Genomic DNA, 25,612 nt, shown 5'->3' with positions numbered 1-25,612 from the left:
TTTCTAAGTATAAAGGAAGAGCTAATTAGAAAATACCAAAAGCACTAATTTCTGTACTTGTACTAGCGAAAAAGATTCTAATGAACAAATGTTTAGAAAAGTCCCCCCACCCCTCAATTAGAGATCTAGAAAAGGAAAATTAAATTTGGTTTTGATAGAAGAGATCTAGTATATAATGGAGATCCACTAGATTTTAAATTTGCAGAAAAATGGGCACCAATTTAAAAATATATAGCAAAGGAAAAAAGGCGTCCGTCATAGGGATAAAAGAGGTATATCGTGTGGGAAAGGAAGATCCCGCAGAGGAAATAATAGAGAAGATGACTTAGATAACAATATATAATCAAAATTAAACTTGTAGAAGACATACATTTAGCGAAGAGAGATTAAGATAGTTACCCGAATATCCCCCCATCCATCCCCCCATTCCCATTCTTTTTTTTGTTTGTGTTGATTTGTTCAAAACTATATAGAGCTTCACATTAGTTATATTATTATTATTATTATTATTATTATTATTATTATTATTATTATTATTATTATTATTATTAGAAACCACAGTCAATATTTGACAAAGTGGAGTGTAATGGTAATGTTTCAAGAATAAAGAGAAAAATCTGCTCAAAGCTCACTAATCCCCAGTTAGTTTAAATGTTATTGTAGTGTCATTTTAAATCCATGTAACAGACGAGGAGGTGCAAATTTGGTAGGTAAATGTAGGTTTATGAAAAGTGAGAGAGAAGCACCTGCTTTGAAATCAAAATGCACTCCTCCGATAGGAAGCGGACCCGCAGAGCTGAGGTAGGGGTATATGATCACCTACCGGAGCCAAGGGACAGAGTCCTTCTAGATTAGTCGTAGTCGGGATGCAGGCAGAGGTCAAGGCAGGTGGCAGAGATGCAAGGTCGGGGTCACAGGCTGGGGTCGGGAAGAGGGAATGCACAGGATACCATGCTCGGGCAGGGGCTGGGAGCAACTAACTGCTATTTAAAGCCCTGGAACAGGTGCAGCCAATTACGAAGTTCAGGAAGAGGTTTGCCAGGATCAAAGATGGCTGCAACGGCCTCGTAAGGGTAAGTTCCAGCAAAACCCAGGACTAGAACCCTTACAGTATGTGAACTATCTATAATGTGTTGCAACTAAAGAAAATGGAAAAAGGTTAATAAGATGTTGATAAAAAAAAAAAACAATAAAAAACAAGCATGATTTATTCCTGGACCCTTACACTTTTATGACAGGGAAAGGGAGGTTGGGTCAAGTCTAGCAACCCCCACACTGAGGGGTTGAATTCCCATCAGGTTTGTTGGGCCCAGGGAGGAAATATTTTGGGGTGTCAAAAATGTCCACCCCGTATACTTTTGCTGCACTCTCTGGACTGATGGGAAGTCATTTAGCTGTTGCGGCCGGCTCCTTACCTACCACCGTGCTTCTCCTTCTGAACCACAGCGTCAAATGACGAGTTGGTGACATCACGGCCTCGTTGCCATGGCAACGTGACGTTGCAGCATCAAATGACATCATGATGTCGCATTATCATGGCAGCGGGACACTGCGACATCACATTGGTGACGTCCGCGACGTCATTCGATGCAGTTCCGGAGAAGGAGGGGGGCGGCGGGTAAGGAGGCGCGCCACAGCTAAGTGCCATGGGGCGGCGGAATTGGAAATCTGACGCTACCCACACTATCCAGCCAGGGTTCCCATATATTTCTGAACTTATCAACCATGTCATTTAGATAAGCAGTTATCTTCTCATACTGTAGAGTTTGCCAGATTTTATTAACTATCTGTGAGGATCGGACGCAGGCTCCGCTCCAGAGTTTGATTCAGACTTGATGCAGGCTTTCCTCATCAACTCCTGCTGTGTGCACTCTACCCTGCAACGAATCAGCACTCTGGTTTCACTTTCAGCTTCTGCTGAACAGCAGTTCAGCGATTGGCTAATTCACCCTTTATATGCTCAGTCTGTGCTTCTGCAATTTGGCTGAGCATAACAGTTTGTACCGTGTGACGTTGTGCTGGTCGCAAGCAAACTGTTATCCCTTCTCCTGCCTTTCCTTGCTGTACTTTGTCTTTCCTTGCAGCTCACCTGGACCCTTGCCATGGATTTACCTACTACCCTCCTGTCTCCTACCCTCGACCTAGGCTTGGATATCTACGGCGCTAACTTCTACTACCTTCGACCTCGGCTACGTGACCCCTACTAGTCTCACCTATCCAACCCTGAATTGGCTACCCACAACTACGCATCTGCATTTCGGGCACAACTTTGCGGCTTCAAGTCAGTGTTTCTATATCCCCACCTCTGCCTCGCGGTTCAGTCCAGTTTGTGGCGGGCAACCGTTACAGTATGCTCAGCCTCGCAAACATGGACCCCGCTGAGGTGGGTCGAGTTTTGACTCGGCACGCCAACTTGTTCACTGATTTGCAACAGTACGTATTTCAGAATGACAAACGTAGGGATCGGGTGCCACTCTAGAATTGAGATTTTCACGTCAATCCATCTCGCCCCAAAAAGTTGACAAGTTGCAATGTGGTAAAAAGGTAAGTCAAGTCTACTCTGTCGAATGCTTTCTATATATCGAGTGTCAGTGGCATTATTGGTATTTTGTATGCATTGGCCAAGTTGCTCACTCGGCAGATGTTGTCAGGGGATTGTGAGTTTGGTATGAACCCTACTTGGTCTGGGTGTATCAGGTGGGGGAGTAAATCATTTAGTCTTATGGCCAGTATTTTAGCTAAAATTGTAATGTCTGTGTTTATGACTGACTGATACCAGTCTATAGTTACAGTACTAAAGAGTTTCTAGCTCTGGCTGGGTTACATATGGTATATTACAGTCTTTTAAGAACGGTTTCATCTCATTTAGGTTTTTCTGATATTTCTCTATTTTCTGACCATCATACTGATCTGTATAGTATTTATGAAACTCTGTGACAATAGTCTCAGGGTTGTGTGTGAGGTCCCTATTTTTCAGTCTGAGGACCAGATGTCTTGGCTACTTTGTTTAGTCTTCAGTTTTCTAGCCAACATGGTGTCTGGTTTGTTCCCTTTGTGGTAGAAGAGTCTGCCATTCCACCTCAGGGCTCTTCCTGCCTGGTCTGACAGGAGGAGATTGTAGAGGGAGAAAGGGGGTGGCCCGGTATTAAAGGGTTTGCACCCCATTTGGCCACCCCTGACCGCACCAGGGAGACAAGGGGTTAACTGGACTGAGGTCCAGAAATGTGATTTAACCCTTGTTATGACCTGTAAATGTATTTTCCCCTGTTCCATTGTAATGTCTGTGTTAATCAGTGTCTGCATCACACACACACTAGAATCCATCCGGGAGCACAAGGGTTAATAGTTCTTTAATGATTATAGCTCTTTGTGTAGTTTTCCCGCCTTTTCAGGCACCATTTTGCAGGTCCCCATTGGCCGCCATTAGGGCTCAATGCATTCCAATGGAAGATTGTGCTGTTTTAGTCCTGTTTCCTGTAAAGACCAGCAGGTGGCGTCCGAGAGGGAGAGCGGCGGTTTCCCATTGAAAGTCAATGGGCCCATTGACTTCATTGGAGATGCCTCGAGGTAACCTTTCCAAGAACAAGTTGGCTGCCGTCCAGACCGCAAACCGCAAAGCGGATACAATGTCTAAAAAAGAGTTACAATCACTTGAGTCAAGTTCAAAGTTAATTGATGTGGGAATAAACAGTTCTAGGGCACCTAGAAATAAAATTCTTTTTGCCCCTAGTTCCGAGGCTTCCCCCCACTCGACCACCACCGGGTCCCCGAATCCTGGACCCCCGCTAAGGGTCGAACCAGATAGAGCGGGTCGCGCCATAGGCTTTGCCGGCGGCGGCAAAAACGGCTCTGAAAAATGACTAAGGGGAAAAAACTGAATTTTGGTATTACATAGCTCCGGTTCCGGAGGGTCCAGCGGATCAGGGTTTGGGGTATCTGTAGCCACTGCTCCGGCATCGCTGCAGAACCATCCTTGACCCCTTGGACCAACCCGACGGAGTATGGACCCCCTTGAAGTTCGGGACTTTTCCCATAGACTTCAATGGCAGAAAAACCCCATTGACTTCAATGGTGGCGATTTACCATTGAAAGTCTATGGCGGAGCTGCCCGTTGTTCTCAATGGGGATTTAGTGAAAAGCTGAGATTTCTTTTTCAGTGGAGATTTTTGTATTAAAATGATTTAATGTGCATTTGTGTAACTCCGGTTCCTTAGGTCGTAGCAAGTCGCTTTTTGGACCATATGGTGTCCCAGTTCTGGCAATGCGAACTGGGAAGTTTGGACCTGCTAGACCCAACGGAACCGGATATTTTAATACGTCTATGTTTTATGCTTAATACTGTATTCTAAGGTATGGATAAATTCCAGAGGAAATTTATTTGGCCATAATGTAGCAGATGGCCGGAGAGGCGACCGAATGTCTAGGACTTAAGTATTGTTCAAAGAGTTTTGTCACCCTCACTGTTTATCCGAGGCTCAAACCAGAGCAGTTCTTAAGTGTTCCATTTAACACCTTCCAACAAAGGTTTTCCTGCCATAAAGCCAAATGGGTAGAATGGCTGGCATTCCATTTGCATATGTGGGGCTACAGAAATGAGACCCCAGAGTTCTACTGCGCCTGTGCCAGCTAGCAGGGGGACATGTGTTGAAATGTGTTCCCATGTTAAAGATTGGCTGGAGGTAATTGAAAACCAATCACCGGTGCTTAATGTTACAGATAGAGGGACAAAAGGTTTATAAACTGCTGTCCACCCATATATCCTTTGTCTTCGTTTGCTGATATGGTTACCTGATATCACCTGAATGATTTCCTCATTGCTGAGAGAAATGCTACATCATACTTCTCATTCCCCAACTCCTAAGTAAGTGTACTTCTTGTTTGTTACTGTATTATCTGTTGTGTTCACCTTTATTCTAAGGAATAAATACAATTTATTATATCTTAAGCCTCGTTCAGTTCAAACCCAGTTATTTTTGTGTAATATTAATAAGCCTGTGGAAGCTATCGTCACAGAGATTCAGTTTGTTTCTGGTGTCAGTGATCTGTTTGTTAACCTCAGGCTCGTATTTCTGTTCCTTACGAGTTTCTATGGAAGCTATTTTGTTTTATAGGAGTGTAATCTTTTTCGAACAAGTCTTTTTCCTGTGAGAAGCTATCTTTATTAATGTTACATACATAGTGTAGTACAAGTAGTTACATACATAGTATGTTCCTCTTCTGACTGATCTATGTGCTGTCCATATTGTGTTGTATGACGTGTCATTTGTGTTGTTAAAGGAGAAATATGTTTCTAATTCATGTTTAATTTCTTCGACAACCTCCAGGGAGAATTAACAGAGAATTGTTCAATCTGAGCATGTTCTGACCAAGTGATTAGGTAACTGTTAGAGCTGCAGACCAGTGAGAGCGTGTTTGAGTCTGTAAATATGTGGCCGATCTGTGCGTATGTTTTGTGTGAGTTGGAGAACAAGGTAAAATTCCTTTGGTTAGGTTGCAGTAACCTCCATGTATCAAGAAGCAGATGCTATTTAAGGTGAGAGAATATGAATTTGGGTGCTTTGACCTTATATTTACTTTGTGTGATGTTTGGGAGGCAGGAGGATTTATCTAGCAATTATTAACTTTCCTCTTTTGATTTTTCTCCAGGTCCACAAAAAATGCCTTGAAAAAAAGGTCTCGTGGGCGCCAATTGGGGCATAGATATTGAAAACCGTGATTGATTCAGTGTATTGTAAATAGTAGCAAATAAAATTAAATATCTATCCTAATTGTCACATTTTCTGTTCTAGGACAGAGGGAATTTTATTGTTAGATAGCATAGCTACTCCATTTTTCTTCCATTGGGAGGATGACAGGCACACCTGAGAGTAAAGAATATCAAAGTAAGTTGGTCTCTTACAGAATCAGTTTGACATTTTTTGTAATCTGTGAATACAAATCTACGCTTATTAGAACTGTTGAGGCCTTTGATGTTGTGGGAGATAATCCTATCGGTCATTGGACGTTATTGGGTCAGTTTGCATTGGAGCTAGTGCCCACGAGGCATACAATGGAAGTGGTCAAGGAGTTTGTGGGTAACGCTCATTGAGGAGTTTAGATCTTTTTTTTAAATGATTGCTTTTTATTTAGCTTTATCACAACATTGTCAGCATATCTCACGTTTTACAGAACAAAGAACAAGGGTTAAATAATATTAGCGAAGGAGATGAAGAGGTGGGTTGTAAGATAAATAGAGAATATACAGTACATTAAAATAACCCCCTACCCTAATCGCTAAAACCCCTTAAATTAACTGACCTTATTGTCTAAACGGCTGGCGGCTGAGTGTCCAGCGGTGCAACCTAAGGGTCCCTCGGCGACCAAATAAAAGTTAATGTTGTCAACTTGCTCTGGGATGCCTTTTAGGCCGACATTATTCCTACTCGACCCGTTGTCCAGATCCTCCCCCCTTCTCCTGCACACCTGCAATCATGTGTAGCTTCTTGCCAGCCGTGTTCTACTGCATTCTGGGAGTTTACCAGCTCGCCTGCCTCGTTCACTAAAACGTAGGACCGGTTCCCCAGAGAGGTTATCTTTATGTTCTTCATTGCTGTTTGACGTTTTGCCTGGAACAGCATTTTAATGTTCTTGTCGAGTTCACCGATTTCTAGTGTTCTCAGGGGGCTCTGATTGCCCGAGGGTGGCGGGTCGTCGGATTCTCTGGACGTGGTCGGCCGCCATGTTGCTGGGTGTCTCCAATGGTTTCCCTTCTTCTGAAGTAGTCAGATACTTCAGGCGTATCGGCTGTTCTCCCCCTCTTTTGGAGGCATTTGGGCGAAGCGGGAGCGCTCTGAAACGTAATGACGTAACTTGGGGATGTTTTAATGGAGATTTAGATTGGTTAGTAATCTAATGGACTGCTGACGGGATCGGACACGGTCTATTCAGCGTCCTCTTCTGTTCACGCCACACATGCGCCCTTGTTCTATGTTTTTAAGGTAATAATTATGATGCCACTATTGGCCAAATAGGTCAAAGTGTAGAACAATAAATATTTCATAGGCCCAAGTAAAAAGGAAAATATATTCAATTTCTTCCCAAAACACAAATAAAAAGCTTTTACTTTAAAGCATCAAATCTCCCCCCCCCCCCCAACAAAAATAAATACCTTTGAGTTAAACTCATATAATTTTAGTTATAAAAATGTTTTAACAGGAAATAATACATTAAAAGTTACCTCTCGTTTTCAAGTATGTCCTGAGCACAGAGTTATAACAATATATGGTTACATTAAAAGAACAGTGTTATACAGACAATTAACACACAGATACCTAACAAGCTCTGAGAAACCCCTACCTTTACCACATAATATATATATATATATATATATATATATATATGTGTATATAAGTGTCAAAAGGAGTGCTAGTGGGCGTGGCTAAATGTATACAACAAAAAAAACGGCAGAGATGCCCAAAGGTACTTCCAATGTGACAAAAATATACAATGCAATACCTATATATCTCTTGTAAAAAGGGTCATTTCATTTAACCCTTTGGCCAAAGCATCTTAAGCCTGCTGCCACTTACAAGGCATGACCGTAGCAGGGCCTAACACTCACCTGGGTTAAAATTCTTATTAACCTGTATAATTACAGGAAGAATGATCACATTGGATCTGTCATAACCTGGCAAAATGAAACTGACATGACAACTTGGAAAGTGGGGTGGGGCAAGCTTAAACCTTGGGGGGGAGGGGCCACTAACCTCCCAAAATCAGCTGAGACCAGCTGCACACAGTTAACAAATTCACAGATTCTCAACAAGCTCTGAGAAACCCCAACCATTACCATATAATATATATATATATATATATATATATATATATATATATATATATATATATATATATATATATATATATATATATATATATATATATATGCATATACGTGTCAAAAGGAGTGCTAGTGGGCGTGGCTAAATGTATACAACTAAAACAGACAAGGATGCCCAAAGCTACTTCCAATGTGACAAAAATACACAGTGCAATACCTACACTGAAAGGGGTCAGGCTGAATGTAGCTGCGAATACAAAGTTCTTTGTCCTCTTGGCTCATTAACATACCAGTGGGTGGGGTTGACGTTCCACAAAGTACAAGCAAATGGTAGTATCATGCCCCCTTTGCGTGTCCTGCTCTTTTTTAATAAAACATTTTTTATTTCAGTATTAAATATCGTCTCTAGTATCTGAGGTTAGACTGCACAGGGCTCTGGGGAGAACGCCATTTTAACCTCCCGGACACAGAACATTTTAAAAATAAAACAGTGATAGAAAAAGGAAGATGGTGTAAGTTGAAAAAAAAAAGGTTAATTGCAAAAAAAAAGGGTGATCAGCTCAGACTGAATGCTGATTGCATCTGTAAAAAGAGGTCCATTATATGAATTACACTTAGATTACAATAAGTGTCTGCTATGGGGGGCTACCCTTAAAAAGGACAAAAGTAAAACAAAGACATTGTCATGTTTAATAGGATAAATGTAACTGATTGACACTTTCCCCCACTAGCTGTAACCTTTTTAAAGACTGTTAATCAGTTCTCAAAACCGGAGGTGAATGTTGTATTTGTTTGATCCAATGTCAAACAGATAAACATAGCAAGGATGGAATATACCTGAACTTAGTGGACAGGGAGATAAGGGAAACATAATCATTTTTAAGAGGGTGTTAAATTGTTACTTTATAAGCGATTTAATCTTATGTGTTTATGAATGTGTTAAGGCAGGGGGGCGCAAACTTTTTTCCCTGCGCCCCCCTGACGGCTGTCCCCTCGCTCCCGCGCCCCCCCCAACCCCAACTTACCCGCACTCCGGCGTAATGACGTCACGTTGCCATAGCAACGTGACGTCACATGACCTCGCAGCGTCATTTTGACACCGCGTTGCCATGGCGCCGCAGGGAGGAAGCCGCCGGAGCCACGGTAAGTTAGGTTTATAGAGGCCCTGCAGCTCCCCCGGCACTTAATTTAAGTGCCTTCGGGAAGCGCGCGGGGCCTCTGTAAACCCCGCGCCCCCCGTCGGCAGTGTCGCACCCCCCCTGGGGGTCGCGCCCCACAGTTTGCGCACCGCTGTGTTAAGGGAGGGGTACAGAAAGCAGAAGATAACGGAGGGATAGAAAGGGTAACATGGAATACCACAGCACTCACAGACGTAGAAGGAAATACGGTGGATGATACTGAAAGATAGGCAGTCCTTATTATAGTTTCAACCAGTTGTCTTCTAATTAGCACTAGTGCTGTGACTGGGGCTCAGCCAGGGAGGGATGCTGTGTCTTTTGGCATTTGAAACATGCATCGTTTAAAAAGCTTGTTCATTTTTCCAGTTAAGTATACACACAGAATATACGTCGCTACACGGCGGGGAACGCCGTGACGTCATCACGTTGACGCATGCGCGGCTTGTGCTTTGGAGTAACGGCAGCTCCTGACTGTACACGGAGCTAAACGGCTGCATGAGATTCACGATTATCAGGTCGTATTGTTCTCAATTGGGTCCCGCTTTGACCACACTTTCCAGTGATAGGTAAAGCACACCGCAAGGGCGCAATAGCATGAGTTATACAACTTTTAATACGGGCATTGTCAGTATCCTCTGTGTACCCTGACCCTATTCAAACTGGTCTATATATCCTCATTGAGATACTGTGGTTACCTATAGAATCACTGCTGGGCGTATTACTACACTGCAGGATCCTTTCTTCATTGAGGATACCTATATATTCTATCCTGCAGCAGGGATCTATATTACCAGGGATACTTCACTTTCAATGCAAGTACCCTCTATCTATCCTGACCCCACTGAGCTGGTCTAAGGACCCCTCAGAGACCAAGTTTATTATTATATACTGTGGTTACATATAGAGGTCTTGCTAGGTGTAACACAACACTGCAGAATCCATTTCTATTGAGGATACCTGCCCCATTTATCTTGCAGCCTTATATATAGCGTTTGTTCCACCAATAGCTATTTGGAACACATTGTGTTCATATAATACCGTTACCAAACACATTTGGGGATTTTATTTGTGCACTGTTGTGCATTTTTATAGTGTTTCGTCGGTTTTTATAGCATATACTATTAAAGTTTTTTTTTTTTTACATTTCAGTGTGACCTTTTGGTAGTGCATCCTATACTAGGATTTGGCTATTTTCTAGCCAATGTTCAATTGACATTACATTCATTTTGTCACCTACCTTGAGTGCAACTACAAGGGGCTGTGTATAATCTTTTGATTATTTGTGTGGTTTCATTTTTCCAGTTGTAGTTTGAACCAAAGTTTTGCTTTGAATGTTTAATTACTGTAGGTCACATCTTGTTTTAAGCAGAAGTCCAAGCTGCCGTCCGTCCCCCCACTCCCCCCCTTTTGTAATATGTGCATCAATACAATCCACACACTGATAAGTAATTAGCTAAGTGGCTGATCGATCGACGAAGATTTGGCTCTGGGGTTCACTAAATGGTTGTCAGTGCAGCAGAAACAGGACCAAAGATGCAAAGTTCTGTGAGGAAGATCATGTGACCAGGCAGTCACTAGATACAATTGGTGCAGTGCTAGAGAGAGGGCAGGGCTAAAAAAAGGGGCGTGCCAGAGCCTGTTTCAGAAGAAGAAGGGGTTGCTATAGAAACAAAAAAACAAAAAAAAATGCTTGTTACATTATAATACATTGAAAATGTCATTCAGATTTGTTTTTGTTTTTAAATGCTACAAGTATTTTCTCATAGTACAGAAAAAATAACATGTTTTTTGCTTGGTCTGCAGCTTTAATCCAGTAAGAGGCTATTGAATACCTGGTGGCAGTCATAATATAGGAGATCTAACACTCTTTGGGTCATTTTGTGATTTTTGTTCCACCGCTGAGCAACCCTTGGGCAACTTGATTTTTATTGCACAGGATTGCTTTTATGCATCTTGCAATATCTTTAGCACCAGCCTTTAGCTGGCGCCAAAATATTGCAAAATGTTATAGTTGGATATGCTTATCACTGCTTAGTGAACAGCAGTTTCTGGCAAAAAAAAGTGATTTCGGCCTTTTTTTGGCTTTTCGTCCGACTTTTTTTGTCAGAGTGTTAAAGCTCGTTAAAAAGCCGCTTTAGCGCGATACTGCACTGTTATCGAGGTTTACTGAATAGGCAATATCGAACTGTAAGGGCATTTAACATGCATTAAGCCACTTATCACTGCTTAGTGAATAGGCCCCTATCTCTCTCTCTCTCATCTCCGGAGATGTGTGCTTAGTAACATAAGCTAATGAAGAGGTAGAAAGAAGGGTACATTATAGTTGTTAGACAGGACAGATGAGGTTGTGCTATCCTAGGGTGCCCTCTGCTGGCCATTAACTGTAACTGCTTGCAGCATTTTGTTTTTCTATTTTCAACCTTAATAAAATGCATTATAGCCCATTACAGTATCCCAGAGATCTTAAAGAAGGGGTCCTCGCCGCTATGCATTTAAAACAAAAAAACAGGTTTGAAGCAGGGGTCTCTACAGTTGAACCGCGTTAATTTCAGCTCTGGGGATCCCCTGCTTCCCGAGATACTTATCTCCATAGGGGGTGCCGGTATCTCTCTTCCGTTTAAATGTCCCGACCACACGGGTCACAAGGATTGACTCACGGCTTCCTATTGGCCCGCAGGACGCGGGATATTTGAGCTGCCATATTGTGAACCCAGAAAGGGCTCCTACTGGACACTGCATACGGAGTATCCCTGGAAGCAGGGGTTCCCGAAGCTGAAGGACATGGAGTTGCCCAGCTTCAAGCCTATAATAAAAAAAATGCATAGCCGCGAGGATACTGCTCCTTTAATGTGCAAGGGCGGAGATGTGAACGCCAGCTTGTGGTTCTAGCCCTAAAAATAATGCATTTTATGAGACGCAGATTCTACAAATCGGTGAGGCTCATAGAAACTCAGTTACATGGCTAGGTGGAAGATGAGGTCGAAAAAAAAGACATATATGCCCTTCGTGTTCAACCTATGACAGGTCTGGTATCCACAACAGACTGGACTAGACTAATGCCTGAGGTTCAGTATGAGAAAACAAGCCCACACGTGAGCCATGTTCCTATGATAAAGAACACCCAGCCAGAGCCGACCTGTAGTGCTAAATAATAGATGGATGAAACATTGTATACCTGGAGATGAAAGCAAGAGCTTGTGTCCCTTTTCTCTGGAAGATGCACCTTATTTATACCTTCAGAGATCAGGGACGGATTGCAGACAAATATCGGCCCGGGCGATTCACCTCATACCGGCCCGCCTCCTCCCACGAAGCGGCGTCATGTGACGTTGCGCGGTCATGGTGACACCGCTCCATGTGGCATCACGTTGTCGTGGCAACACGTCGCACTGTGATGTCAGGTCGCCATTGCTACGCGATGTTGCAGGAGGAGAAGGTAAGTGACACGCACACTCACACACACACACACCCCAACAATCTTACCTTGGAGTGAGGAGGTCTCCTCAATGCTGCTCCGATCCTGCGCCGGTCCGGGGACTCTGCAGCTCCCTCCTCTGGTCGGGCGGAAGTTGGACCCAATTTCCGACACCGACAGGAGGAGGGAGACAATTGCAGTGATATATACACACAGTGGTCGACAAATCCGGTCCCCCAATTGCCAGGGGCGATCGGATTTTGCCCACTGGCGATTGGCCCAAGCAGCGCACGTGGTTCTGTTTCATTTCCCCTGCTTCAGGCTCTATATGAGCCTGCGCATGGAAGCGGCCCTTGCTTTTCAATCTTGATCCTGCGTGAGCACGTAAGTACTTTCCCATGCCTCTCCCATGCCTCTCCCATGCCTCTCCCATGCCTCTCCCATGCCTCTCCCATGCCTCTCCCATGCCTCTCCCATGCCTCTCCCATGCCTCTCCCATGCCCCTAGTAGCAGAAGGAACACATGACACAACGGATTTGAGATAACTAAACTCATTTATTGAGCCAGACACAACGTTTCGACCTTAGCGGTCTTTATCAAGTGACATAGTGGCATAAAACACAATCCCATAAGATCCATTAAATAGCATATAAAACACAATGAAGGGGACCCGGATGAAGCACTCACATGGATGACGGCACGAGACAGGCATCAGGAGCGGTGCAACGTCTGAGATGGGGTGAATCTGATTATCTGATTGCAAGTAAAGGACCCGGATGAGACTTTTGTGATATACAACACATGGAGGTTATTGTGGGCTACCCAGGAATGGAGGTAAGGGTGTTTCCAGCACATATGTATATCATCAAGACTAATTGAATAGAATGCATTATGGGGGTTTGGGTGCTATTTATTGGATCTTATGGGATTGTGTTTCATGCCACTATGTCACTTGATAAAAACTACTAAGGCTGAGGCCCCAGTACCTCCGCTGCACGCGCGCCCGCGAGACTGGCGGCGCGTGCAGCCGATTCCCTGGTCTGCAGGGAGCTGCAGACCAAAAGACCGGGGTGGGGGGGCGTGGTGAGGGAGTGACGGGGGCGCGGCCATGACATCACCCGGCAGGTTCACCCTCATTGGCTGAACCGACGGGGGGCGTGGCTTAGCGCTCCGTAGCGAGTCCTGCTCTCAGTTCTATTGAGAGCAGGAGCAACTCTCGCCACAGCGCTGCGGCCCCCCCTCACAGCGGGCCCGGCGCCATTGAGGGGAGGGCTCTCGTCCGTGCAGGTCGAAACATTGTGCTTGGCTCAACAAATGAGTTTAGTTATCTCAAATCCGTTGTGCCCTGTGTTCCTTCTGCTACTACATGCATTGGATTGACCACAGGCTACCGTTCAAGCACGGAGCACCGGTAATTGTATCTATGGTTAGGTGTGCAGGTGTGTACCTATTTTTAGGTGTGCAGCATTTATCTGACATGTCTGGGCTATAGTTGCCTGTCACTTTGCTTGCACCCAATAGTTTGCTTTGTTTAGCATATTGTAAAATTGTACTGACAAGCTGTTAAGCTTTAGCTTCATTACTCCTTTTTTGAATTTTCAAAAAGATTGTTTGTACCTGTTTGCTATACAGGAGCTCTGATCCTCGTTTGGATATTTTCCCTATCTGTGAAAAGTGGCGAAGAATTTTAATACATGGAAGGTCTGGTTCATTTATCTTGTGGATTGACTAATAGAGCAGAAATAAAAACTTTTAACGACGAAGAAATTTATAAAATTCTATTTAAATCTACCCCAGAGGAGGCCTTTGGGCCAGACAGGCCAACAGATCATGTAAAAAATTTAGAACGGCTCAAGAAAAAAGAAATCAAACTTTACTCTCATGGAAATACATGTATTGTATTGTATGTCTTTATTTATATAGCGCCATTAATGTACATAGAGCTTCACAGTAGTAATACATGTGGTAATCAAATAAATAACAGATAATATAAATAACAGATCATGGGATTAAGTGCTTTAGACATAAAAGTAACATTAAGGAAGAGGAGTCCCTGCCCCGAGGAGCTTACTTTCAGTCTAATTGGTAGGTAGGGAGAACGTACAGAGACAGTAGGAGGGAGTTTTGTATAAACAAAAACTCATACCTAGGGGTTTTCGAATAAAAAAATCGCCCCACTATTGGAAGTGGCAGTAATGTTTTCTGTGACAATTGGTGTAAAATGTTAAATAAAGCATCACTTGATTTAATCTTATTGGTGATAGAAGAAGTGGGTAAACAACTCACCACTGGGAGGCAGGATATTCTAAAAACAGAAATAATCATTGAGCCGACACATCAAAGTGAAGTTACTGTTCTTAGGAGTTAAAAAACAGATTACAGAAATGTAAAGATGTAAAAAAAAATAACATTTAAGAAAATAGTTACAGATAATAAAGATAATACTGTTTATTTTTGGAGAAATGCTGAAAGACGCCCTAATTTTCAAACACGGGCTAAAACAATACCAAGAAGACAGACAGGCTGCACTAGTGATTCTGACACTGGTTCGTCAGCTGACGGAGCAATAACTCGAACCCCAGGGAGATCTTTTTAGACAACGGGAGAGGACAAACGTCAAAGAAAAAAGACGCAAAACAAGGAGGGGGGGGGGGCAGAAATCCCAAGGACACCTCCGATACTTCGTCCACAGCAAACCTGAGTAAGCACAATTTGATTATTAATCTTTCTTCTAATCAGCTAACACAAATGGATATTTGTGTTTTGTCCAAGGTCCCTCTTTTGTCCCCACTACAAGGCCTGACCCTTTTGAATTAGAGGTGGAATTGTTTAAATTCGCAAGGAATTTAAATTTAAAATCTTTTTTTTTTTTGCAGTAAATCCTCAGATCAGCGTGAACAGCAGCGGCAGCAACAAGGACAGGTAAAAACGAATCAGTGCAAACTGAAGTGCAGGTTTATTGCACCGTTTAAGAACACGGGGGGGTTAACGTGTTTATGCGTCTTATCAAAAGTGATGTGAAACAATATTTTAAAAGGAAACATTACATACATTTTAATCTTACACTTGAACAAAATGAGGCATTAAAAAACCTTAGGGGGAATAACAACATTATTTTCAAGAGAGCTGATAAGGGAGGAGCACTCGTAGTGCAAGAGTATACTCAGTATAAAACAGAGGCACTAAGGCAATTGAGTAATCAAGAGTGTTACACTAAGCTTGACCATGATCCTACATTAAAATATCAAACCGAAATTAAGAGTATTCTTCAACTAGGATTAAACACTGTATGGATTGATGAAGAGACTGTAAATGTTCTGACTATGAAAAACCTGAGACGACCAGTTCGCTATTTATTACCAAAGGTCCATAAGAGTTTGCTAAAGCCTCCTGGTAGGCCCATTATATCAGCCACATGTTCCATCAACCAGCCATTAGCAGCTTATGTTGACACTTTTTTGCAGCCTCTGGTCGCTAAAAGTAAATCGTATATATACAGGATACATTTGGTTTCCTGAGAAAGATACGCTCAGTGCCTCTTGATGGGAAAGATATTCTAATGGTGACAATGGATGTGACAAATCTATACACCATAATCCCACATGAGGACGGTCTAGACGTCATTAGCAAGAACTTGATCATTGCACACAAAACAAATCCTCCATGATTACATTATGCTCCTCATTCATTTTGTTTTATACAAAATTTACTTTAAGTTCAAGCAGACTTTTTATTTACAGACAGCAGGAACACCAATGGGTAGCAACGTGGCACCATCCTAGGCTAATTTCTGTATGACTGAGTTTGAGGAGAGGTTTATTTTTTCAACAGAATATTATAACAATATGCTCTTCTATTGTAGATATATTGATGATCTGCTATTTCTCTGGGAAGGTGCAGAAGAAGAACTCACTAATTTTTTTGATGACTTGGATGGGCTAGATACAACTGTGAGATTCACTAAACATTGGAGTGGAAAGCATATTTCTTATCTGGGTGTGCTCCTAACATACGAAAATGGAGAATTACACAGTGACCTCTATAGGAAGCCCACTGATGCATTATACTACTCCATATTTTTTAAGTGCGCCTAAGGCGGGCTGCTTTAAATGCTACAGATATAGTATTTGCAATAGTTTGAATACTGGGGATCAGTTCAATCACCCCAGAAGTGGCAAATTATTTAAAATAAAAGAACGTATCACATGTACCACTACCAATATACAGTAGTGTATATGACCAAGTGTCCATGTGGCCTGTGTTATAATGGTAAAAGCAATAGAATGCTTAAAACAAGATTTATTGAACACAAGAGCAAAATCAGTCATTGTGCAGAGGATACCGCTCATATTAAACATTGCACCGAGTTTAATCATACAGTATCCTCATTAAAATTAATGGGGATCGAGCATCGAGACGTCCACTAACCCCCACATCCCTGCGCGAAACTGTTACCCATATACCCTGCAATCATTATACCCTACCCCCTAGTATTCGTGTAATTATTATCCCCACCCCTTAATATTCACGCTTTGGCAATACTGAAATGTTCTTTCGTCATGCCAATAAAGCTGATTTGATTTGATTTGATTTGCATGTAAAAAAAGCTAAGGCAGGTATAGACAAAGATGTCCTATTGCTGCAGCATGAATCCTTTTGGATTCACACATTAGATACGGCATATCCCAATGGACTGAATGATTTTCTTATTCTTAGCCATAGGTTGCTGCCACTGTCCGCTGATATGGATTAAAAGCTATAAGGTCAGTAAACCTCTGGGACTATGGTTTGAGTAGAATGATTTTGATGAATTGCAAGAAAAGACCAACCATTTTAAATTTTATCAGTACTTTAATTTTTATTAGTACTTATCTTTTTTCACTGAGCACAGTAGGGTTAAGTATTTGTTCTTATGCAATCTGACTAGATTAGCTGTAGCTGATTCACCCTTCCTTTCCCTCTTTTATGTACTGGGGCCTTGTGATGACAAAGGTATCAGATGTTCTCCCAGGCAACCGGAGTTTAAGTGATGTTCATGATTGCGATACATCGAGGGACCAGAGTGACGTGATGAAACGCCCCATGCGAGAAGGAAGAGTGAGAGACGCAAAAAGAAGAGGAAATGCATGCGCAGTAGCCGACACGCAGAGCGCGATACATGCATTCCAAACGGAACCCGAACGGAGGAAATTAGTACATGCGCATGCGCAGGGATTGAAACGCACAACGCGATGAGTGCGTTCCACGAAAGGGAACCCGGGTGAAGCACTCACATGGATGACGGCACGAGACAGGTATCAGGAGCGGCGCAACGTCTGAGATGGGGTGAATCTGATTATCTGATTGCAAGTAAAGGACCCGGGTGAGACTTTTGTGATATACAACACATGGAGGTTATTGTGGGCTACCCAGGAATAGAGATAAGGGTGTTTCCAGCACATATGTATATCATCAAGACTAATTGAACAGAATGCATGATGGGGGTGTGGGTGCTTTTTAATGGATCTTATGGGATTGTGTTTCATGCCACTATGTTACTTGTTGGTAATTTTCAATGTGGGAGGTGCTCGATTTGTAAGCACCTACACCCTGAGAGGAAGACATTTAAGTCTTTTGTGAATGGTGATAGCTTTGCCCTCGATTCATTTATAAACTGTAATACTACTCATTTGGTTTATTTGGTTAACTGTGACTGTGGTCTTCAATATGTAGGCCGTACGAAGAGGTGTCTAAAGATCCGTATGCAGGAGCATGTTAGAAATATAAGAAATGCTTATGAAAAACATAGCTTATCACGCCATTTTGCTATTTATCATAATAAAGATCCCTCCAAATTAATGTTCAAAGGCATTAAAGTAGTCCCTAAAGATAGGAGGGGAGGTGACAGAATCAAAAACCTCTCCTATCAAGAAACTCTATGGATCTACAAATTAGGCTCTTTGAGCCCTAAGGGGTTAAACAAAGATATAGACATCTGGTCCCTATATTGATCTTTATTTAACTATTTGAGACTCCTTTGAATGTGTTATAACTACATCTGCTTTTTTGTAACTGTGGCTTTTTTTCTTTCAGCTACTTTCTCCATATGTATTATGTATTTTTATTGTGTAAGTTTTATGATGTTCTGTTTCTTTAACTGCACACTTTGCTTGTGGTTTGCTAATGAATATTCATGTGTTACCTAAATGCCGTGTGTTGTAATATGATACTCTAATCATTTATTGGAGGCTGCTGGGTATTTAATCATGTGTTCCCCCTCAGCTTTTTGTATTCCCTGATGAAGTAACTGTGGGTTACGAAACTAGTTGGATTGTTGGATTGTTCATCTATCTGACCATACTGTTTGTCAAGTATATTCTTGGCTTGTGCCTCCCGGTCCCCTGCCTCACTGCCTGTCGGTACGGGTGTTTACTATTGCTACCCTGCCTGCCCTGTGTGTTGTTCGCCGATGCGCACTCTCCCCCACTCCATGTGAGAAGGAGAGTGTCGTGACGTTATCAGAAGGCGCACCACGGGTCTGAGCGGCGTGCTGTTGGAGCTGCATTGCTGTAGGACTGACGGAGGCTTCTGAGCCTCATAACGGGACTTTTACACGGGACTCTGCACCGGTCCCCAACATCTGGTTACCCTGACTGAAGGTCTCACGGAAGCTGCAGCCTTGGATGTGGTCTGCTGGTATCCAGTGCCTCGCGTCCGTTCCAGTGGAGAGCTGTGATCATTTCTTCCGTGTGGTAACCCCACTAACCCACTGCTTGATTTTCATTATATTGATGTACCCAGAACCTTTAATTTTTTAGTAAAATTATCTTTTAATTGTGCTTCACTATGTGCGTTGTGCGCCCTGACTTTTTGTTTTCTCTCTGATAGGAACCTCTGCTACAGAGGGATTCAAACCTGGTTAATTGGGGGAATTTAGCATTCGGGGCAAGGGATAGGAGGAAGTGCCTAATTTGCAGGAACTTGAACAGATGGAGACCTTGGTGTTGATATAATCGCAAAGTTCCTGGAAGGAGAGAATCTCCTCGTTCTTCAGCAGATCGGCAATCAGCCTTATTCCTAGACCTTGGAATTGGTCAAATTGTTTTTTGGAGCACCCAGACGGGAAGTGTGGGTTTCCAAAGATGGGGGTAAGTTGGGATGGGGTAGCTAGCAGGCCATACTTCTCTTTGTTTTTGAGCCAGACGTCCCATGTGCATCTCATTGCCCCCAGATCAAATCGCCGTGGTCCTCCCTCCCATCCTGCTGGAGACCAGAGATGGACCTGGAGGGTGGCAGGTGCAGCATGATGTGATTCGATCGCTAGCCAGCAGGTGGAGGCCGGGTCGTAGTTCCAAACTACGGCCTGCTTCAGCTGGGCCGCAGAATAGTATCTGATCACGTCGGGGACCCCCACACCTCCTCTCGTTTTTGGGGGCAACATCACTGATTTAGGTACTCTTGGTCGTTTATCGTTCCAGATGAATTGGAACATATGGGCCTGGATATTTTTCAGGGCTGCTAAGGGGACGGGGACAGGGAGTGTTTGGAAAAAGTAAAGTAGTCTCGGAAGGACGTTCATTTTAATTGAGACAATTCTTCCAAACCAGGAAATTTGGAACCTTTTCCATGTTTCCAGATCTTTTTTGATTTGGTCAAACAGGGGGGGGGGGGTAGTTGTAATGGTATAGGGAACCATAGGTGCTTGAAATTCTAACGTCTAGGTATTTAATATGGGTGGTGCTCCATCTATATTTATAGTTAGATTGTAGGAGTTTCCATTCCTGATCTAATAGTGATACATTGAGAGCTTCTGACTTGTCCATATTGACTTTGTAGTCAGATACCGTGCCGAATTGATATAGCAATCTTTGGAGATTGGGGAGGGAGGTGTGGGGGTCCGCGAGGGTCAGGATCACATCATCGGCAAATAGAGAGATTTTGTATTCTGTTTCGCCAATTCGAATACCCTTAATGCTCTGATCTTCTCTTACTGCGGCCGCTAGTGGTTCGATTGTTAGGGCGAATAACAGAGGGGAAAGGGGACAACCCTGCCTGGTCCCATTTCTGATCTTAATTGGGTCCGAGTAGCCACCTGAAATTTTAACATATGCTGTTGGGTTTTGGTAGAGGGCTCTAACCCCCTGCAGGAAGGGACCACTGAATCCAAATTTCAGTATTGTTTGATCTAAAAAGGACCATTTGATTCTGTCAAACGCTTTTTCTGCGTCGAGGCTAAGGATCATTGCTTTGGTTCTTGTGAAGTGGACATGGTCTATAATATCCACAATTTTGCGGATGTTGTCAGAGGCCTGTCTACCTGACACAAATCCTACTTGATCTACATGAATGAGACGTGGGAGAATTGGGTTAAGCCTGTTTGCCAAAATCTTGCTGTAGAGTTTAAGATCGGTATTTAGAAGGGAGATTGGCCTATAATTGCCACAAAGGAGAGGGTCTCTACCCTCCTTGTGGATAATTGCCAGGTTTGCCGCGGTGATTGTGGAGGGGATCGGTTCCCCTTGGAGGAAAGAGTTGAACATATCAAGGAAGTAGGCGGAGAGAATCGGCAAGAATGTTTTATAATAAGCGTTGGAGAATCCGTCCGGGCCGGGAGTTTTGGCTAATTTAAGGGAACCAATGGCTCCCGATAGTTCCTCCTGAGAGATTTCTTTGTTTAGATTGTCTAGTTCCTTATTCGAGAGGGATGGGAGGTTACAGTGCTCCAGGTATTGTGTAATTGTCTCGGGGGACGTCGGGTCATGGTTAGGGGGGTGTAGGTTGTAGAGGTCAGAATAAAAATCTGCGAATTCCTGAGCTATCTCTTTCTCCATATATGAGACTTGTCCGTTTTTAGTGCAGATTTTAGAGATTTGTGATTTGATTTGTGTGCCTCTGAGTTTAGTGGCCAAAAGCTTATCGGCCTTGTTGCCCTTGTCATAGAATTTTTGTCTGGTCCATCTCAGTGCTCTCTCTACCTCTTCGAGTTGGGTGTGTTTGAGGGCTGCTCTAGTTTGGTTTAGTTGTTTGAATATTTTTTTTGAGGCTGTGTGCTTATGCTGTTGTTCAAGTTGCGCAATCTTATCTGTAAGGTCTTTTTGGAGCTTGAGTTTCTGTTTATTTTATAGGCCGCGACTGAGATTAGGTCGCCCCTGATAGAGGCCTTATGGGCCTCCCACAGCATTGCTGGGGCTGAGACTGAACCCTTATTTATTTGAAAAAAGGTAGAGAGTTTTTCTCTGACTAACAGCTCTGTTTCTGGGCAGTGGAGCAGAGAGCTGTTTAGCTTCCACTTGTATGGGTTATTCTTTACAAAGGGCAGAGAGAGAGTGAGATCAATGGGGGCGTGGTCAGACCAGGTGATTGGGCCTATATTTGAGTGGGAGGAGGCCTGGAGGATGTTGCTGGTGACTAGAAAGTAGTCGATCCTCGAATAGGACTGATGGGGGGTGGAGAAAAGGGTAAAGTCCCTTTGACCCTGGTGCTGAGCCCTCCATATGTCTATGAGGGAAAAATCTGCCATTATGTCCTTACATTTTTTGGCTTTCTTTTGAGCTTGAGTAAAGTGGGTTGTGGCTGGAGGAGCGGGGGGGAGAATTGCCAGGGGTTGTTGATTTATCCTGCGTGTGGGAGGCCACCATGTTAAAGTCCCCTCCGATAATTAGGGAAGAGAGGGCCTGTTGCTCCAAAGAGTCAAGTAGTTTCTGGAGGAACGGGGTTTGGCTTTCATTAGGGGCGTAGATGTTGACCAGTGTTATGGGGGAGCCCGTGAGGGTGCCTTGGATTATAAGGAATCGTCCATCTGGGTCAGATTGAGTTTTGGTGAGGACGAAGGGGACATTATTCCTTATTAAGATAGCTACTCCTCTTTTTTTGCTTGGGGAGGACGCAAAAAATGCTTGGGGAAATACACTTTGGAATGTGTTTGGTGGCACAGGGGAGTTAAAGTGGGTTTCTTGGAGAAAGATGATGTCTCCTTTTGTTTTTTTAAACTCCAGAAGTGCCAGTTTTCTTTTTTTGACTGAGTTAAGACCTTTTACATTGAGCGATATTAGTTTTATAGCAGTCATTTAGAGTCTAGCAGCTTTCCCGGAGCTATAAGCTCCGAGGCTCTTGGATTTCCCACGACAAGAGCCGGTGGACCTGGGGCCCCTGAGAAGGTATGGATGGGAGGGGGGGGATGAGTAAGCCCGGCACCTAATTCTTAAGGGCTGATGAGAATCCGGCGAGCGGAAGAAAAGGCGTCGGAACATTCTTTCTGAGTAGGGGTAGGGGAGGAGGGTGGACACATGAGGGAAGGCGGGGGCAAGCGGGCCTTCAACGAGCCCTAAAGAGATAACCTTGCTCATAGGGATGAGGAAGGTAGGGGGTTGAACACCCCGGGAGAGGCTTCCGGGACACAGAACATGGATTGGGATCGGACAGAGGGTCGAGCACCATCTACAAAATGTACCAGTAAAACCGCTTACAGGTAAACTTTGACAGGTGGGGTTGGACAACAATTCTTAGTAAATCTTTTGTGGGCCTGAGTGTTGGGTATGGTCTAGGGACCTGAACCTGGTGCAGAAAGGGGGGAGGGAGGGATGGGGGGGCGGAGGGTGGAGGGGGGAGGTGTGGAGGGGCGGGGGTGGGGGAAGGAGGGGGGGGGAGGAGGGGGAGAAAAAGGGGGGGGGGATTGAGGGGGGGAAGGGAGGGAGGGGGGGAAGAGGGGGAAGGCAGGGAGGAGGGGAGGAGGGAGGGGGGGCACTTTTGACTAGGACGTGTTAGAGTGTGGCACGCTCTGTTTGGTGTCGGAGGTGGGGGGGGGGCAGGGGCAGGAGGGGTGAGAAGGGGGGAAGGGGAAATGGGGTAGAGGGGGGGCAAGGGGGAGGGGGGCAGGAGGGGGAGGGAGGAGGAGGGGGGGAACAGGGGGCAGGTATGTGTTTATACCTTATTAGTGTTACAAGAAATTTGTAGATGCATCAGTTGAAAATGAATTGATAATTACATTCACAGTTATGGGGAACATTAGAGACCTCTGCATGTAAATCTGAACCGAACATTTCTTTTCCTTTGAGGCGTGTTTGTCGCCTTTCTATCTTGACACGGAGGGTGGGGGGGGAGGGGGTGTGGGGGTGGGCCAGAAGAGGAGGGGAGAGAGGGGGAAGGGGAGAGGACAGGTGGGGATGGGGTGGGGAGAGAGAGGGGGCGGGGGGGGGAGAGAGATGGGGAGGGGGAGGGGGCATATATGGGTTTTGTCCTTATAAGTGCTATAAAACATTTGTAGCTGTGACGGTTGATTAGGAAAAGGTAGTTACGATCACTGTTGCGGGGAACATTAGCAATTTCTGTGTTAGTAAAAACCGTGCAGTTCTTTTACTTTGAGTCCTGTGCGCAGCCTAGAAATCTTGTCTCTCCAGGTGCAGGGGGGGGGGGTGTAAGTGAGCATAGAGAAGGAGGGGGGAGGGGGGGGGAGATAGATGTGGGTTTTGAGCTTATCGATATTACGAGACATTTTGCATATACAACAGTAGTTTCTGAAATGGTAATTGCATACATATTTATGGGGAACATTTAGAACCTCTGCATGTTAGAGAAAGCCATACATTTCTTTTGCTTTGAGTCCTGTTAGCTGCTGCGTTATCTGAACTCAGCGGGTGGGGGGAGGGGGGGTGGGGTGGCAGGTGGTGGGGAGACCTGGGTAGGGATATGCCTGCCCCTAAGTCCTTTGCTATCAAGCTCCCCATTCTCTTCATTAGATCTATATTTTGTAAATCTGGGGGGGCCTGTGGGGGTATCGTCGGGGGGATAGAGAGGGAGGGGTGTTGAGAGCAGGGGGGGGGAGTTGGGGGGGGAGGGAAAGGGATCCTTCTAGATCTGTGTGTGCAGTAGCGAGCTGTTGGGGGCAGGGCTTACGCTAAACCCTGGGAGGGGGGGGAGGGTAGATAGGGGGGTAGGCATATACAACCTTACTCTCCCGGTCCCCAGGGAGGCAGTCCGTAAGGGGCACTCGGTGGGCCACGGAGGGTTGGTGACGACTTCTACCACCGCTTTCAAGGTAATCAGTCCAGAGATATGTGTCCCTTCTGGTTGCTGTGTGTGTCCCTCGGTCGTCGGATCTGCAAGGGGGTGCAGCTGGAAGAGCGGTGAAACGGGTGTTTCCCACAGGCAGCCCCCAACCGGAACCTGGGCTCCCGGAGCTGCCGGAGCATGTCTTGAGAGGAGAGCTGGCCCTAGGGGGGACGCCGGGAGGAAGGCGCCTCGAACCGGGAGCAAGGTGAGTACTTGGGGATGGCGGTTAGGTAGACAGAGGGAAGGAGGGAAGGGTTATGAGGAGGTTGAAGTGTTGTAGGGGGGGAGGAGGGGTGGGGGTAGGGGAGAGGGGGGGGTTGGCCGGGGAGGGGGGGGTAGATGGGAGCTGAGGAGCACTGTGGTTCAAGTTGACATCTGCTGGTCAGGCCCTGTCACTGATCTCAGCGGAAAAGAGAGGGAGAACGGGCGCCTGATCCATGGTGACGCGGTCTTCCTTCCTGAGCTGGGGAATGACGGCTGGGTGAAGGTTGATGTCCTAGGTTGGTGTTCGGCTGGGTCGGCTCCACTTCCTTCTCTCAATCCGCGAAGGGAAGCTGGGAGGGGGGGGAGCCCCGAGTTGATTATGAGCGTGACTGAAGGCTCTGATCTTGGTCTGAGGCGTTGGGGAGCTTCTGGTTCGCTATGCGTACAGAGGCTCAGGGCGTTTCTACTTCTTCCTGGCACACTGTAGTCTTTGAGGTCCCTCTGCTGTCTGTTGGTGGGGTGAGCCCCAGCGCTTTGAGGAAAGAGGGAGAGTCTTCCGGCCTGGAAATGGTGTGATGGCGGCCATTTCTCAAGACAATCAATTTGAAGGGGAAGCCCCAGCGGTAGGTGATATTGCGTTCCCTCAGGATGTTAATGAGGGCTTCATCTCCTTCCTCCTAGCCACAGTAACCCTCGACAGGTCACTGAAAATCTGGATTCTGTTGTTTTCTATGTGAAGATCTCCTGCTCTTCTACTCGCGGACATGATTCTTTCTTTGGCGGAATACATGTGAAATTTAATAATCACATCTCTGCAACGGTTTGGATCAGAGGATTTAGGGCCTAGCGCTCGATGAGCCCTGTCCATTTGTATATTGTGCTCCGTCAAGTCTGGGACCAGGGACCGGAACAGTTTGTGGAGGTAAGGCTGGAGGACCTCAGGGGTGACTTCTTCAGGTATATTTCTTATCC

The 25,612-nt window shown here is 44.7% G+C and overlaps 1 long non-coding RNA gene across 2 annotated transcripts; it reads left to right on the top strand.

Annotated features, from left to right (window-relative positions):
- The first annotated feature begins 14,960 nt into the window (after window positions 1-14,960).
- On the top strand, window positions 14,961-19,186 carry LOC142496408 (uncharacterized). 2 transcript variants are annotated; one of them, XR_012801977.1, is made up of 4 exons: window positions 14,961-15,110; window positions 15,286-15,331; window positions 16,272-17,172; window positions 17,402-19,186. It is a non-coding gene; the product is annotated as an uncharacterized LOC142496408 (long non-coding RNA). The 2 variants fall into 2 exon arrangements; XR_012801976.1 differs by having other exon boundaries at window positions 16,272-19,186.
- Window positions 19,187-25,612: the final 6,426 nt, after the last annotated feature.

This window comes from Ascaphus truei, chromosome 6, assembly GCF_040206685.1.
Source record: "Ascaphus truei isolate aAscTru1 chromosome 6, aAscTru1.hap1, whole genome shotgun sequence".
NCBI classification, from domain to species: domain Eukaryota; kingdom Metazoa; phylum Chordata; class Amphibia; order Anura; family Ascaphidae; genus Ascaphus; species Ascaphus truei.
This window is presented reverse-complemented; position numbering and strand designations above follow the sequence as displayed.